Source organism: Ochotona princeps, chromosome 18 (assembly GCF_030435755.1).
Source record: "Ochotona princeps isolate mOchPri1 chromosome 18, mOchPri1.hap1, whole genome shotgun sequence".
In the NCBI taxonomy this organism is placed as follows: Eukaryota; Metazoa; Chordata; class Mammalia; order Lagomorpha; family Ochotonidae; genus Ochotona; species Ochotona princeps.
In genome coordinates, this window is record NC_080849.1 from 27,373,288 (window position 1) to 27,385,870 (window position 12,583).

The 12,583-nt window shown below is 38.1% G+C and overlaps 1 long non-coding RNA gene across 1 annotated transcript; it reads left to right on the forward strand.

The window, feature by feature from the left end:
* The first annotated feature begins 3,905 nt into the window (after positions 1-3,905).
* On the forward strand, positions 3,906-12,359 carry LOC131482545 (uncharacterized). Its single transcript, XR_009247093.1, has 3 exons — positions 3,906-4,216; positions 12,068-12,145; positions 12,261-12,359. It is a non-coding gene; the product is annotated as an uncharacterized LOC131482545 (long non-coding RNA).
* Positions 12,360-12,583: the final 224 nt, after the last annotated feature.

The following is a 12,583-nucleotide window of genomic DNA, read 5'->3' on the forward strand; positions in this document are numbered from 1 at the left end:
TGTCTGCAAAGCATATTTTTCCACCTCTGCCCGCTCAGCTTTTAGACTACTAATGTTTTCATAGGGAATGATGCAGGTATGTCAAATTATAGCTATTGATCTGTTTATTTGTGTATGTGTAGAGTTTAGATACTGTTATGGCTTGTTTGATTGTGGATGAATAAATAAAAGGAGAAAAAGAAAAAAGTTACTTCATTTGATATAAATTTTGTTGTGTAGTCAAGGCTATTTATTTGAATGGAAAATGTCATAGAATCAATGTTTCTTTATATATGAATTATCTTTTTTTCATTTTTCAACATCAAATGGAAGTAATAGGATACAGAGCTATAATATAGAATCATATTTTTCAACAAAATATTTTTAAAACTGTGTTGTGTCAACTTTCTTTTGTCTTAAAAATGACTTTTCTATACACTCTAACATATTAAATAAACAGTGTCAAAACATTGTTTGAATTCCCACTTATTTAAGATTCTTCATTAAGAGTTTGCACCTAAAATATCTTGCCTAATTTTGTTTAATGTTATTGTCTGGTATTGTTTGTCTCCACATGTTCTTCTCTGAAATATTTAAATGAAAATGTAATTTAAATAGGTTTAATAGTATTAGCAATAGCCATTTTAATTTTCATTAAAACTGGTGGGATTTAATGATATACAGACCACGTTATCACTGTGATTTTTTTTTAATATGACAAGCCTGAGACAGAGACAGGGAGAAGTAAAATTTGACATCTGAGAGAAGATGGCAGGAAGGTCCATGTTGGGAAAACCCATTATCAAACGTTCCCACATAAAGCAGTCTGCTCCCTGTATACACATATTTTGTATGGTCCCAGAGTTTCCAGAGAGTTAGTATGAGCAGCACTATGGTATCAAGTCATATTTGTTTATGCTGGGAACTGCACTCTGCCAGCCCAGGAACATAGAAAAAGAACACAAAGAATGTACTACAAGCTAAAGTCATTGTTATCACATTGGAAGTAGGTCTGAACTATCACCCCTAGAGCACTTTGTGGCTGAAACAGAATGTTCTATCATGGAATCAGAAAAGCTTGAAGCTCACATTGGCCTGAGTTTGAAACTGTCCCTATCACTTAGAAAACGTTAACCTTTTGTTAAACCATCTTTCTGGTTGGAAAGATTCCTTTCCTTTTATTCTCTAACAAATGCTGCATTTCTTTTGTACTTAATCAGTGTTTGATACTTTGCAAATATTATTTCCAGGTTATGTATTTTTCTTCGATTTTTCCTGCTTTTATAATAACGTTAAATATAGACATCCCCTACTTGTATTCTCTGCTGCCCTGACTAGAATTATCATGAAGCACTCATACCCTTAGACTAGAAGAACTTTGCAGGCCATCCAGGAATAAGAGTTGCAATTGAGTTGATATTCCTAGTTTGAGACTCCCCATGGCTCCAGTGAATCCTTGGGCCTGAACATCCCTTGGACTGTCCTTCTGCGTCCCCAGATCGTATGATCTGGTATTGCTAATGGCTCCTGACTTTCATTGTTGTTGTTAACATGTGCCTCTCAGATAGTTTTAAACTCCTGTACTGAAACCACACCCATATTTCTGGAATTCTAAATTATTTGACTCTGATGAATTCTCATTCTCTTACATTACTTCTCTAATGGAAGTTCTTTCCATAGTAAATCAACATATCAGTGTCATTTTAAAAGATTTATTTATTTATTATTTGTTGTAATTGCAAAGTCAGATGTACAGAGAAGAGAGACAGAAAGGAAGATCTTCCATCCTATGATTCACTTGCCAAGTGACTGCAATGGCCGGTGCTGCGCCAATCCAACACCAAGAGCCAGGAACTTCCTCCAGATCTCCCACATGGATGCAGGGTCCCAAGGCTTTGGGCCGTCCTTGACTGCTTTCCCAGGCCACAAGCAGGGAGCTGGATGGGAAATGGAGCCGCCGGGATTTGAACTGGCGCCCATATGGGATCCTCGCATGTGCAAGGCGAAGACTTTAGCCACTATGCTATCGCACTGGGCCCGTCAGTGTCATTTTGTATGTGTGTGTATGTGTGTGTGTGTGTGCCAAGAAACACCATGCCCTGATGGATTTCTTTTTGATGATGGTATATGGGAAGGGTCTCCCTAAGAAGCCGTTGAACTAGGCCGGACAGCAAGATGCTGGACTCTATGTTTGGTATATGCTTGCAGTGAGGGAATCTCAACTGAGCTTGAACTGTGGTTATGTAACAAGGTGGAGTAACCCAACATGGGGGGAGGGTCTGGGGAGGGTCTGGGGAGGGGTGGGGGTATCCCAGTACCTATGAAAGTGTGTCACATAATACAATGTAATTAAATAAAATAAAAGAAATAAAAAATTTTTAAAAAGAAATAAAAAAAAAATCTCATAAAGGATTATACCCCTGTTGTGAATTAAGTGGAATTTTTCAGTTCAAGCTTTGGCCACACCCGTGTCCTCAGATCCTCTTATCTGTGCACACTCTCAGTGGAGACGATCATGCTAGATTCAACCACACGTGTGTTGGCCAACTCTTCCCTTTTCCGTTGAAGAATTTTGCTGAAGTCTGGTTGTGCTTTGTCCTCAAGCCCTCAGAGAATTTCAAATCTTTCAAGGACAGATTCATTGCACTGGACGCTATGCTCCAGATTACCCAGGAAATGTTAGTTGGGAATGAAGAAAATGTACTATGAAACTGGTGGACTTCATGATCTTCTCAACAGCATCCATGTCCAAGGTGTTGATCAGAATGTCTGCTGTGAAATAATCCTGGAGAGGAAGCTTGGGTTTTGGCAGTGGGCACATTGGTAGACATCTTCTTATAAAAAAGCAGAGACATTTCAAGGAAATTACTCTTGTCCTTCATTCGTAAGTCAGCTGCTGCCCACATCACAGGCCAGTGTGGTTGAGTGATGTGACACTGCGCCTCTTTTTCCAGCTCTCGCTCTCTGGAGTGAGACGTCTTTTCACTGAATTTAACGGATAAGCAGAGATAACATCTCAAATGAGAATGCATTATGTTTCATTGCTATTCGGAGCTTCTTACTGTTATAGAAACAAATAATGGTTGAATTTCACCAAGGTTCCCATGGCCTTGATCATTATCCCCCAGTTCCAGGGAGGGAGAATTTTAAACAGCTCTGCAGTGAATGTTAGACCATTGATAATAACATATCTCAACAGTTTCTGATGCGAATGTTCCTTGCTGATAAGATGGGCTAGCAAGATTTAATTGAGGCTTGGGCTCACAAGTATTTTGTTTGTCTTAATTTCATAAGTTTGTTTTTAATCAGTTTAATTATTCACAACAAAATTTAGCTTCCTTTAACCCAATGTGCATCTAGCTCATAGAAGATAATGCTCACCCTGAGGTCCAATGCTCTTAGCACCCAAGGTGACGTCAGTGATGTACCTGTTTGTTACGTCATAGGCAACTACAGAGAGAATGTTGACGGTGACAGGATATCAGTTGGATTGGCTTCTCCACAATGTCACTAGAGTCTGAATTCATAAATTAGACCTAATCAATGATAAAAATAAGCACTTTAATTCTTTTACGATCTACGGCTTTCATTGTAGTCTAGGTACTTCCTTCCTATAGTACCTGACTTATTCCATATCTTTATAATCCCTCACATATTAGGACTCAGTTGTAGACATCAAAAAATCTTTCACAGTACAGACAAAGTATTTGATCTCTTTTTTCACATGCTAGCAAAGGGTGGCCCTCAGTTCTGTTGCTGATGATGGATGTCATATCAAACACTATGCATGCTTATGTCTCACTGTGTAACCAACAATTCTCAAAAAAAAAAAAAAAAACTTCAATGGCAATGAAAATGGATACATCACTGGCATGGGGAGTAAAAGAGGAACAGGAACAGTATGCTAAGAAGTGAGTATGTACCAGTGCATAAAATATGACTACCACTTCAGAGATCTTTTTTTATTTTTCCTTTGGAAGAGAAATACACATCTACCAACATCAAAGGATTTTGTTGATCTATGAAAGAACAAAGGGCAGCCATTAAGGGATCATGAGGAGAGGCACCTGCTCACATTAGGACAGATGAGGCATCCTTGAGAGATGTTTGCCTTGGTCTTGATGGCACACAGAGGCTACTCAGGCTCAGGGGAGAGATACCAGAGAGCACATCAACTGCAAGGCAGGCAGCATCTCAACCAGCTATTTTAGGATCATCAAGTTATTCCATGTAACGTGTAAGTAGTCTCTGGGTGAGGAATAAGGGATAATGAGATAAACAATGAACTCTTTAAAGTATAAAACATTCCTGAAATAAAATTGAAAATAAATGTATTCCAGTAAAGATTTGGAGTAAAGGTGTACTTTGAAATATTATCTAAAAACATCATGGTTTACAACACTCAAACTGTGATAAGACTTAAAACAAGATTATAGGATAAATGCATTTCCCTTCTAAAATGCATAGTTCTTAACCACATTCTGTGACTACTTCATTGACCCTTCAATTTTTGTTTGTATACAGACCTGGCTGTTATACACCTTAAAGTGGCTATAGGGTATTATTCAGCTGTCTCCTGTCTGTTTTCATTTTAGTATTTAGCAGTTTATTGTGTTGACTCATAATTTTGCTGAACTTGGTAGATTTTAGGATAGTCTAAACTGGCTTATAAATCTAACAAGACTTCATTTGAACCGTAATACTGCAACAAGGTGGAGGAATCTACCATGGAGGGAGGGCACGGGGAGGGCTCGGGGGAATCCCAGAGCCTATGAAACTGTGTCACATAATGCAACGTAATTAATGAAAAAAACAAACAAACAAAAAAAACAAAATGCATAGTTATTGCTAAAATCAGCAAAGCTTCATTCATTAGTCTCCATATCTTCCTTCTCAGTGTTTACTTGTCCACCTTGGCAGACTAATATTCTAGTTGCCTGTTGAGAAAGGCTACATGAGAAATAATTTCCATGAGATTCCTTAGGCTGCCATTATTCAACCCCCTATTGTAATTCATCACCCATGTAAAAGTGCCAACTGGAAAGTTTTCTCTGTTGTCTTTTGAAAGATTATCTGCTTTTCTACAGGATTTTCGATTTTCATGTGTTATTATGAATACAGTCATTCTCCTTTGCAAATCTCTTGGTATGGACCAAATTACTATCTAATTATGGACTCTTCATCTTTCGTCCCCAATATTCAGACATTTCTTTAAGACAATCTTGTCTCAGATTTCTAAATTTTTATCTGAATACCCACTCCTTCAGTTTTCACACTTATTGTATTCTAAATTTGATAGCTCGCTTCTCACTGACATTCTTTTTTTTTCCTTTACTTGTTGTCTTTCCCAATGAATTCCAATATATTTGGTTTAAATGGTTGGTTAGTTTGCTTTTAACTTTCTATTTTACATGTTTTGGACATTTTTCTAGCTTCAAAGACATTTTCTAATTTTTAACTCCAGCTTTCTTATTAATTATTTATTACATAATAGCTTAAGCATTTCAAAAATTCTTATTTATCTTCTAAATGTTTCTGTTAATATCTTATTCTGTCTTGAGGGTGGAATATTGTGTCTCACTCGTTCAAAAAGGCAAGGCTACTTGTCAACATATAACAATACCTAGGGCTGTATCTGGCATCAATTCCTTAAATGCAGCTGTATCATGTAAAATAAAAACAACAATAAAATTTTAAAAGACACACATAAATTTGTTGACGAAATCAGTACACAGTGCTCACTGAAACACTCGGCTACAGTTTTATTGATATCTTCCAACTCCCACTTGTCTGGTTTGCCATGTTGTTGATCCTACCTTTTATTTTCTTCAACTTTCATGTGAGATATTTGGCTAGATAAAAGAAATAATAAATTCTAGATATCAATAATTAAAACTGAATTCCAAATCAACTGATCAGAAACCATGCATGAAATGGGTGGGGCTTGTCAGATAATGCAGCTTTATCACTGTATGACATGACTGGAAGCTTGCTATCTCTTCCATTTGTCTTTGCCATCTGTATTTATTTTGGCCTGAGTGGAATATCTTCACAGAAAAATTCTCCAGTTTTTGAGAAGAGGAAATAATCTCAAGTGTCAGAAACTGAACAATGTCTTTAAGGAAGAATGCTGTAGAGATGGAAAATGCACTCCACAAATGAGGATTTCAAAATAAAAACCATTTTCTCATCTTCAGCATCGATTTCACTAAGCCATCCTTGCCATTCCTGAGTCCTCTCTCAGGTGTGAATCCTGGGTAGAAAAACACACATCTTGGCAGCATGTTAGTTGAAATGGAATCAGGCAGTAGCATTGTGGAGAAGTGATGGTTTGTGATGCTGCACCACACAAGGATACCAGTTCAAAGTTCAAGTTCTTCCACATCACATCCCAACTGTCTGCTAAAACACTTGGAAAAGTAATAGAAGATGGTTCAAGTCCTCGTGACCCTGCCACCTAAAAGCGAAACCTGGATGAAACTCATAGCTCCCACCATTGGTCCAACCTAGATGCAGATGGTGCAGTCATTTGGGGAGGAAACCCATGGAAGATTCTCTCTCCCATTCTCTCTCTCTCTCACACACACTCCTCTTTATCTCTCTCCCCCTTTCAACTAAAATAAATAAAATCTCTCAAAAAAAAGAAAAGAAACAGAATCTTCAAATATATGCATTAAAAAGAAAAACATAAACTTAAATTTCAAATCTATCCTGAATATTCTAATCTCAAAGTTACCTAGAAGTCAAAGTTCTGCCTGGGTTTTCAAAATGAGTCATAAGGCTTCATTTTTCGTCTCTATAAATGTAGTTGTTTTATCATTTTAATTGTGTTAAACTGTATTAATTGGAAAAGTTTATATCTGCGTGCTAACTAAAAAATACCTATATATTAACTAAGAAAGTTTAAAACACTTCTCAGATGTTTTAACTTTGTTAAATCTGTTCTTTGTGAAGCGTGTTAATTTTACTTGGGTTTCAAGAAAGAATATATATATTCTACCTACCAAATTAACATAGACATTCTTAGAAGGAAGGAAAAAAAGAAAGAATCCTATAAGTCACAGTATCTTTTTTTTTTTTTAAATCCATTTTTACTGCAAAGTCACATATACAGAGAGGAGGCAAGACAGAGAGGAAGAGCTTCATCCATTGATTTACTACCCGAGTGGCTGCAACGGCCGGTACTGAGCCAATCCAAAGCTATAATCCTGGAGCTTCATCCTGGTCTCACATATGAGTGCAGGGTCCCAAGGTTTCCGGCCGTCCTCTACTGCTTTCCCAGACTGCAAACAGGAAGCTGGATGAGAAGCAGGACCACTGGGATTAGAACCAGTGCCCATATGGGATCAAAGCTCTTGCAAGGTGGGGACTTCAGCTGCGAGGCTATGGTACAGGGCCTAGTCACAGTATCTTTGAACATTGCCCTGGCTACAGTAGCCACACCCTTGAACATTTTCTATTAGGCAGCAAAATCATCTAACACTGTGGATTTATTTCAGGCTACTTCTTTATAATACAAACGGTTCTCATTGAGTTGAAACAGTGATTGTGACACAGCAGGACATTGTTTATTGGTATAAACCTCTGCATGTGCCATGTCTACTTGAAACCTTCTGATACTTTTTTCTCTTTTACCATGAAATATAGTCTTATATACTTAAAATATAATAAAAAGTGTCATTTTATTATAGAAGTGTGTCCTCAATAGAATTGTTTCAGGTGTTGTGAATTTAACTACTGCCAAGATCTTCAGAAATCGTCTTTCACATTAGATCATTTTCCAGTATTTGATCATAATTCTCAATTCATGTTTTCGTACATTTCAGGAATAACCTGGCTATGTTTGTTACATAAGTTTATTTATACAGGTTGAGTTTTGGAGAGAGATTGAGATCATATAGTACTAGATTTAAATTTGATCTCCCCCATTAGCCTTGTGACTATAAATTACTTGACAAATCTCTGAGGATTCATTCTTAAATATAGACACTAGCAATTATATATCACCCAGCATCATTCGACAAGCATGAGTATTAATGTATTTCATAAATTGATTGTATACAATTTACATTTTTATGTTAGTTTTCAAACAACTTAGACGACTAGAAGAGTTTCTGTCCAAATGTAGAAGGGGAGGTATAGTAACTGTGTAATAGAGACGATCATATCTGGCTGTGAAGATACAATGCAGTATGCATCTCTACTTCCAAATCAAAGATGAACTCCCAATGACACTGCTAAATATATCTTAAAAATAGGATACTGAACTCTCTGCTATAGTCTGTGACCACAATTTCAGGATACACTTAAATAGCAGAATGTTGGACTTATGACTGCTTATGAAGAACACTAGTATTTTGTACTAATCTAGGGGAAATTGAGGCAGGAGTCATTTGGGGGAACAGCAGTAAAGGAAATCCCATAACATATGGACCTGTACCATAAAATAAAATAAAATAAATAAATACATGCATAAACAAATAAATTTTTAAATGTAGAAAATATGCCTGCCTTTAGATGAACATATATATGAATATATATGAGAATATATTAATTAATATATTGAATTAAAATTATACAATTCGATATTGTAGATGGATAGATAGATAGCTATAAATTTAAGTGGCTGACAACTGTCTAAAATGACTGCAGAGAAAGCTAAAGCAACCATCAGCAAAATACAGTGTAAAGAAAGGCCTGGTTGGGGAGTAGTCATCTCTTGCTAATACTTCCTACAATTGATCTTAGCCAAAAGGCTGAGAAATGAACAGTTTAATACGTCCTGAACTTAAATAGATTTACTCCTTTCAATAGGAATTAATTGTGCCTTCTGATTATATAATATTCTCTTACTGATATAATAAAAAATCAGCCATGATTTTGTCTGTCTCTACAGTGACTTCATATGCTTTGATTCCTTTTGAAATACAAAGAAAAACAAGAAACAAACCAACCTCCCCCCCCAAAAAAAAACCATTAGGGGAAAAAATTATGGAACCGTCAGTGCTTGAAAATCTGGAACTAATGGATTCCTGTAGGAATTCAAAGGAGGACGAGAAATGTGGACGAAGCATGTTGAAGCTACAGGTAGTAGCCTGGAAACACATATGGGTTTTAATAGACTGAGAGAATATAGGACGTGTTAGAGAAGAATACTTTGAGAACAGGCCCAGAGATTGTAGGGCCAGTGTTGTGGTGAAGCAGTTTAAGCCTACCCCTGCTATGTGAGCATTTCATATGAGCATCAATTTGAGCTCAGGTTGCTGGATTTCCAATCCAGTACCCTACTAATGTACCTAGGTAAACACTGGACATGTTGGAGATCCAGACAGAATTTAAGAATCCTGGTTTCTGCCTGGATCAACAGCCATTGCTAGGACTGCTTGAGAGATAAACCACCAGATAAAAGATCTTGTTTCTCTCTCTCTCTCTCTCTCTCTCTCTCTCTCTCTCTCTCTCTCTCTCATTGTTACCATCTTTCTCTCTCTGCTTTTCACTTTGTCTCTCTGCTTTTTACTTTTTGTCACTCTTTTAAACAAATAAGAAAGAAAGAAAGAAAGAAAGAAAGAAAGAAAGAAAGAAAGAAAGAAAGAAAGAAAGAAAGAAAGAAAGAGAAAGAAAGAAAAATGGAGACTGATTGGGAGGTACTAGAGTAACTCATAGACCATTCCTGAACTCAAGTGGCCTTAGAATTTCTAATAGATCTGAAGATGTAGGAGAAGCACAGAGTAATGAAACAATTTGGTCTAGGTCATAAAAATCAGTTAGTAGCAAAGTCATAAATGCATCATTTATTCCAGGGGTGATAAAGGTCTGACCCATGGGTTGGATAAGGCCTGTGGGAATCATTTGGCCTGGCACTGCCAAGGCAATAGCAAGCAGGACTCAAAATTCAATAAATCAATGACAGTCTAATGTTTTAAGTTGATAACTTTGTATGGCCCACAATGTTATGAATATCCAAATGAATCATAGTAGAATATAGTTTACTCATTTTCTTTCTGCAAGCTACAAATAACACCAAAGATTCCAAAGGTTTTGGGTGAACATTACAGAGAAAACTGGATCAATAAAGATAACACTAGGCGAGTTCAACATCAGTCATTAGATCATCTCTGCAAATGGAAGACTATTTCTTTAAACAGTAAGGTTCCTACTGAATCCTGTGGTACACTAGTTAGGAAATTTCTCACCCAGACACTGCTCCATACAGCATTCCAATGGGCATCTACTGTGCAAGCAATACTCCTGGTGATGTTTTGCCTCTTCAGTCTTGCTCATGATGGAATAAAGTGCCTTGTGCATTAAGCCTTCTATTGGATCCTGGTTCAGTATTTGTTCACTTATTTTTCATCCTCTTTGAGATAAGGACTAGAAAAAGGAGAATTCCCAAACAGTGGGTACAGACTTGACATCTGGGTCTGAACTCCATACCCGATTTGGAACACATCACTGATCAAATTGCCTTGTTTTCATGAAATGAACAGTAATTGCTTATCCACCTCACATATGAAGTCATTTTGCTCAGGGACGTTACCTATGCTTACCCTCCAACCTTCAGAAACAAGGGTTGCTCATCTTAGAATTTGGGGCATGAAAATTTTAACAATTGTTGATTGATTAATACACCCATTGACAGAAAACGAGTATTATTGGCTATGTAGTTATACTGGTAGATGATGGAGAAAAATAAAACTTGTTAAGGTAGGTATTACTATAATTTTCATCGCAGCAATCTCACACTTTTGCTTATTTCCATCTCCTCTGGAATACAGTATTTGCTTATGCAAGGCCATCTTCTCTATGCCCTCCACTGCTCATGTACACTCTCTCCCTTCTTGCTCCTCCTCATGCCTCCTGTGCCTTCTTGGGGTTTGAATTCTTAAAAGAAAGCATGTAAACATTCTCCCGCAGCCTGCTGCCTGCCAGAGCCAAAGGCGTTGTCAGCCACGAGCCAGCAGCGGCAGCACAGTACTGGGCTGTGTTTTTGCAAGTACAAGACAGGAAATCCATGTAATTACTTCTGAAGCCCAAGAAGCTGTGCCGCCTGACAGAACAGCATGTGTAGGAAGCACTTTGTCAGGCCTCTGCTGACTAATTCCCCACTCCACCTGGGATTGTGTATGCGAGCGCATGTGTAGGCGGGGCTGTGTGAGAGCATGCATGTGCGGCTACAAGTCCTTTCAGCATCTCACCAGGACTCCAAACCCAACCTGCGCCTGCCAACCCCAGCTCTGTTTTATCTCAGTTCACAGCAAATCAACGCATTTGGGCTGGAGGGGCGATTGAGATGGACTTAGAAGGTGCTTGAATGTGGTCTTCCCTGCTCCTCATGTGACAATGATGCTGACTGACATTGAGTGGTTCCACTGGACAGAAATGACAAAAAATCAAGTTCTGGAGAGAAATGGCTTGCAATGATGTTTAAGGTTCAGGTATCCCCTGGGATGGGGAAACTAGATGCTCTCGAGTGGAGCCCCCACAACATCCTGAGAACGAGTGACCTGGCATATTGCAGTCTGTGGCTTCCTTCATTTCCAGCTGTTTCACTGCATCCTGAATACCCAGAACATCTGTTAGAGGAAATCCAGACTGAACACCCAGTACTCTAGTATTGGAAGAAAGGCGGCACTACACTCACTCCTTCTCTTGATATCTTGCAGTTCTGAGGCTTGGATTTTTCTTGCAAACTGACATCTTTCCCTTTGCTGATTGATTACCATAGTTAGTGAGGGAAAAATGGCTTACAGAACTGGGTTCAGAGATTATCTCAGCCAGTGATGCTACTATGATTTTCCTTACAATTGTCTTAAAATCTTGAAGGTACAATACTTGGCCCTCTTTCCTCCCACCCCATGGATTTCTAGAATATACAACAGTGCATGGTTGATGTAAATATCTGTTATGTGAATCAATGAAACAACAAGACAAGTAAATATTTCTGAATCTTTATCTTTATATTTGAAAATTGCCAATGTGTGACAAGGTTACTGCATGGTTAAATCAGAGGATTCAGCTAAGGGCTAAAATAAATAAGTATGAGTACACGATGTCTTCTTTTTCATTGTATTTTCATTTTTCTTTATAGATTTATCTATTTGAGAAATAGAGTTGCAGAGAGGAAAGGACACAGGCAGAGGAAGAGTGAGAGACCAAAAGTGTGCATGTAAGAGAAATCTTGCATTGATTAATTCAATCCTTAAGTGACCACAGCAGCCAGGGCTGGGTCAGCACAAAGAGAGGAGCAATGAGTTTTATCTGGATCTCCCACATAATTGCAGGGGCCCACGTTCTTGGAACTTCCTCTGCTGCTCTCCTAGACACACCTTCATGGACCTGGATTTGAAGTAGAGCAGCCAGACCTCCAGCTGGTGCCCCAAATAGAATGGCAACTTAACTAACTGCACCACTATACCGCTGGTCTCTTCTTATTTTCAACAAGCCAAGACTGAGGAATATTTTACCACACTAACAATACCCTGGATATGACTCAGTATGCTACCTGCCTGGGGCTTTGTGCACATGCAGATGAAGGAACTGCCAGGAGAGCTAACACTATCGTTAAACTACATTTTTGTCCGCAGAGCCGCAAACAGCCAACCTG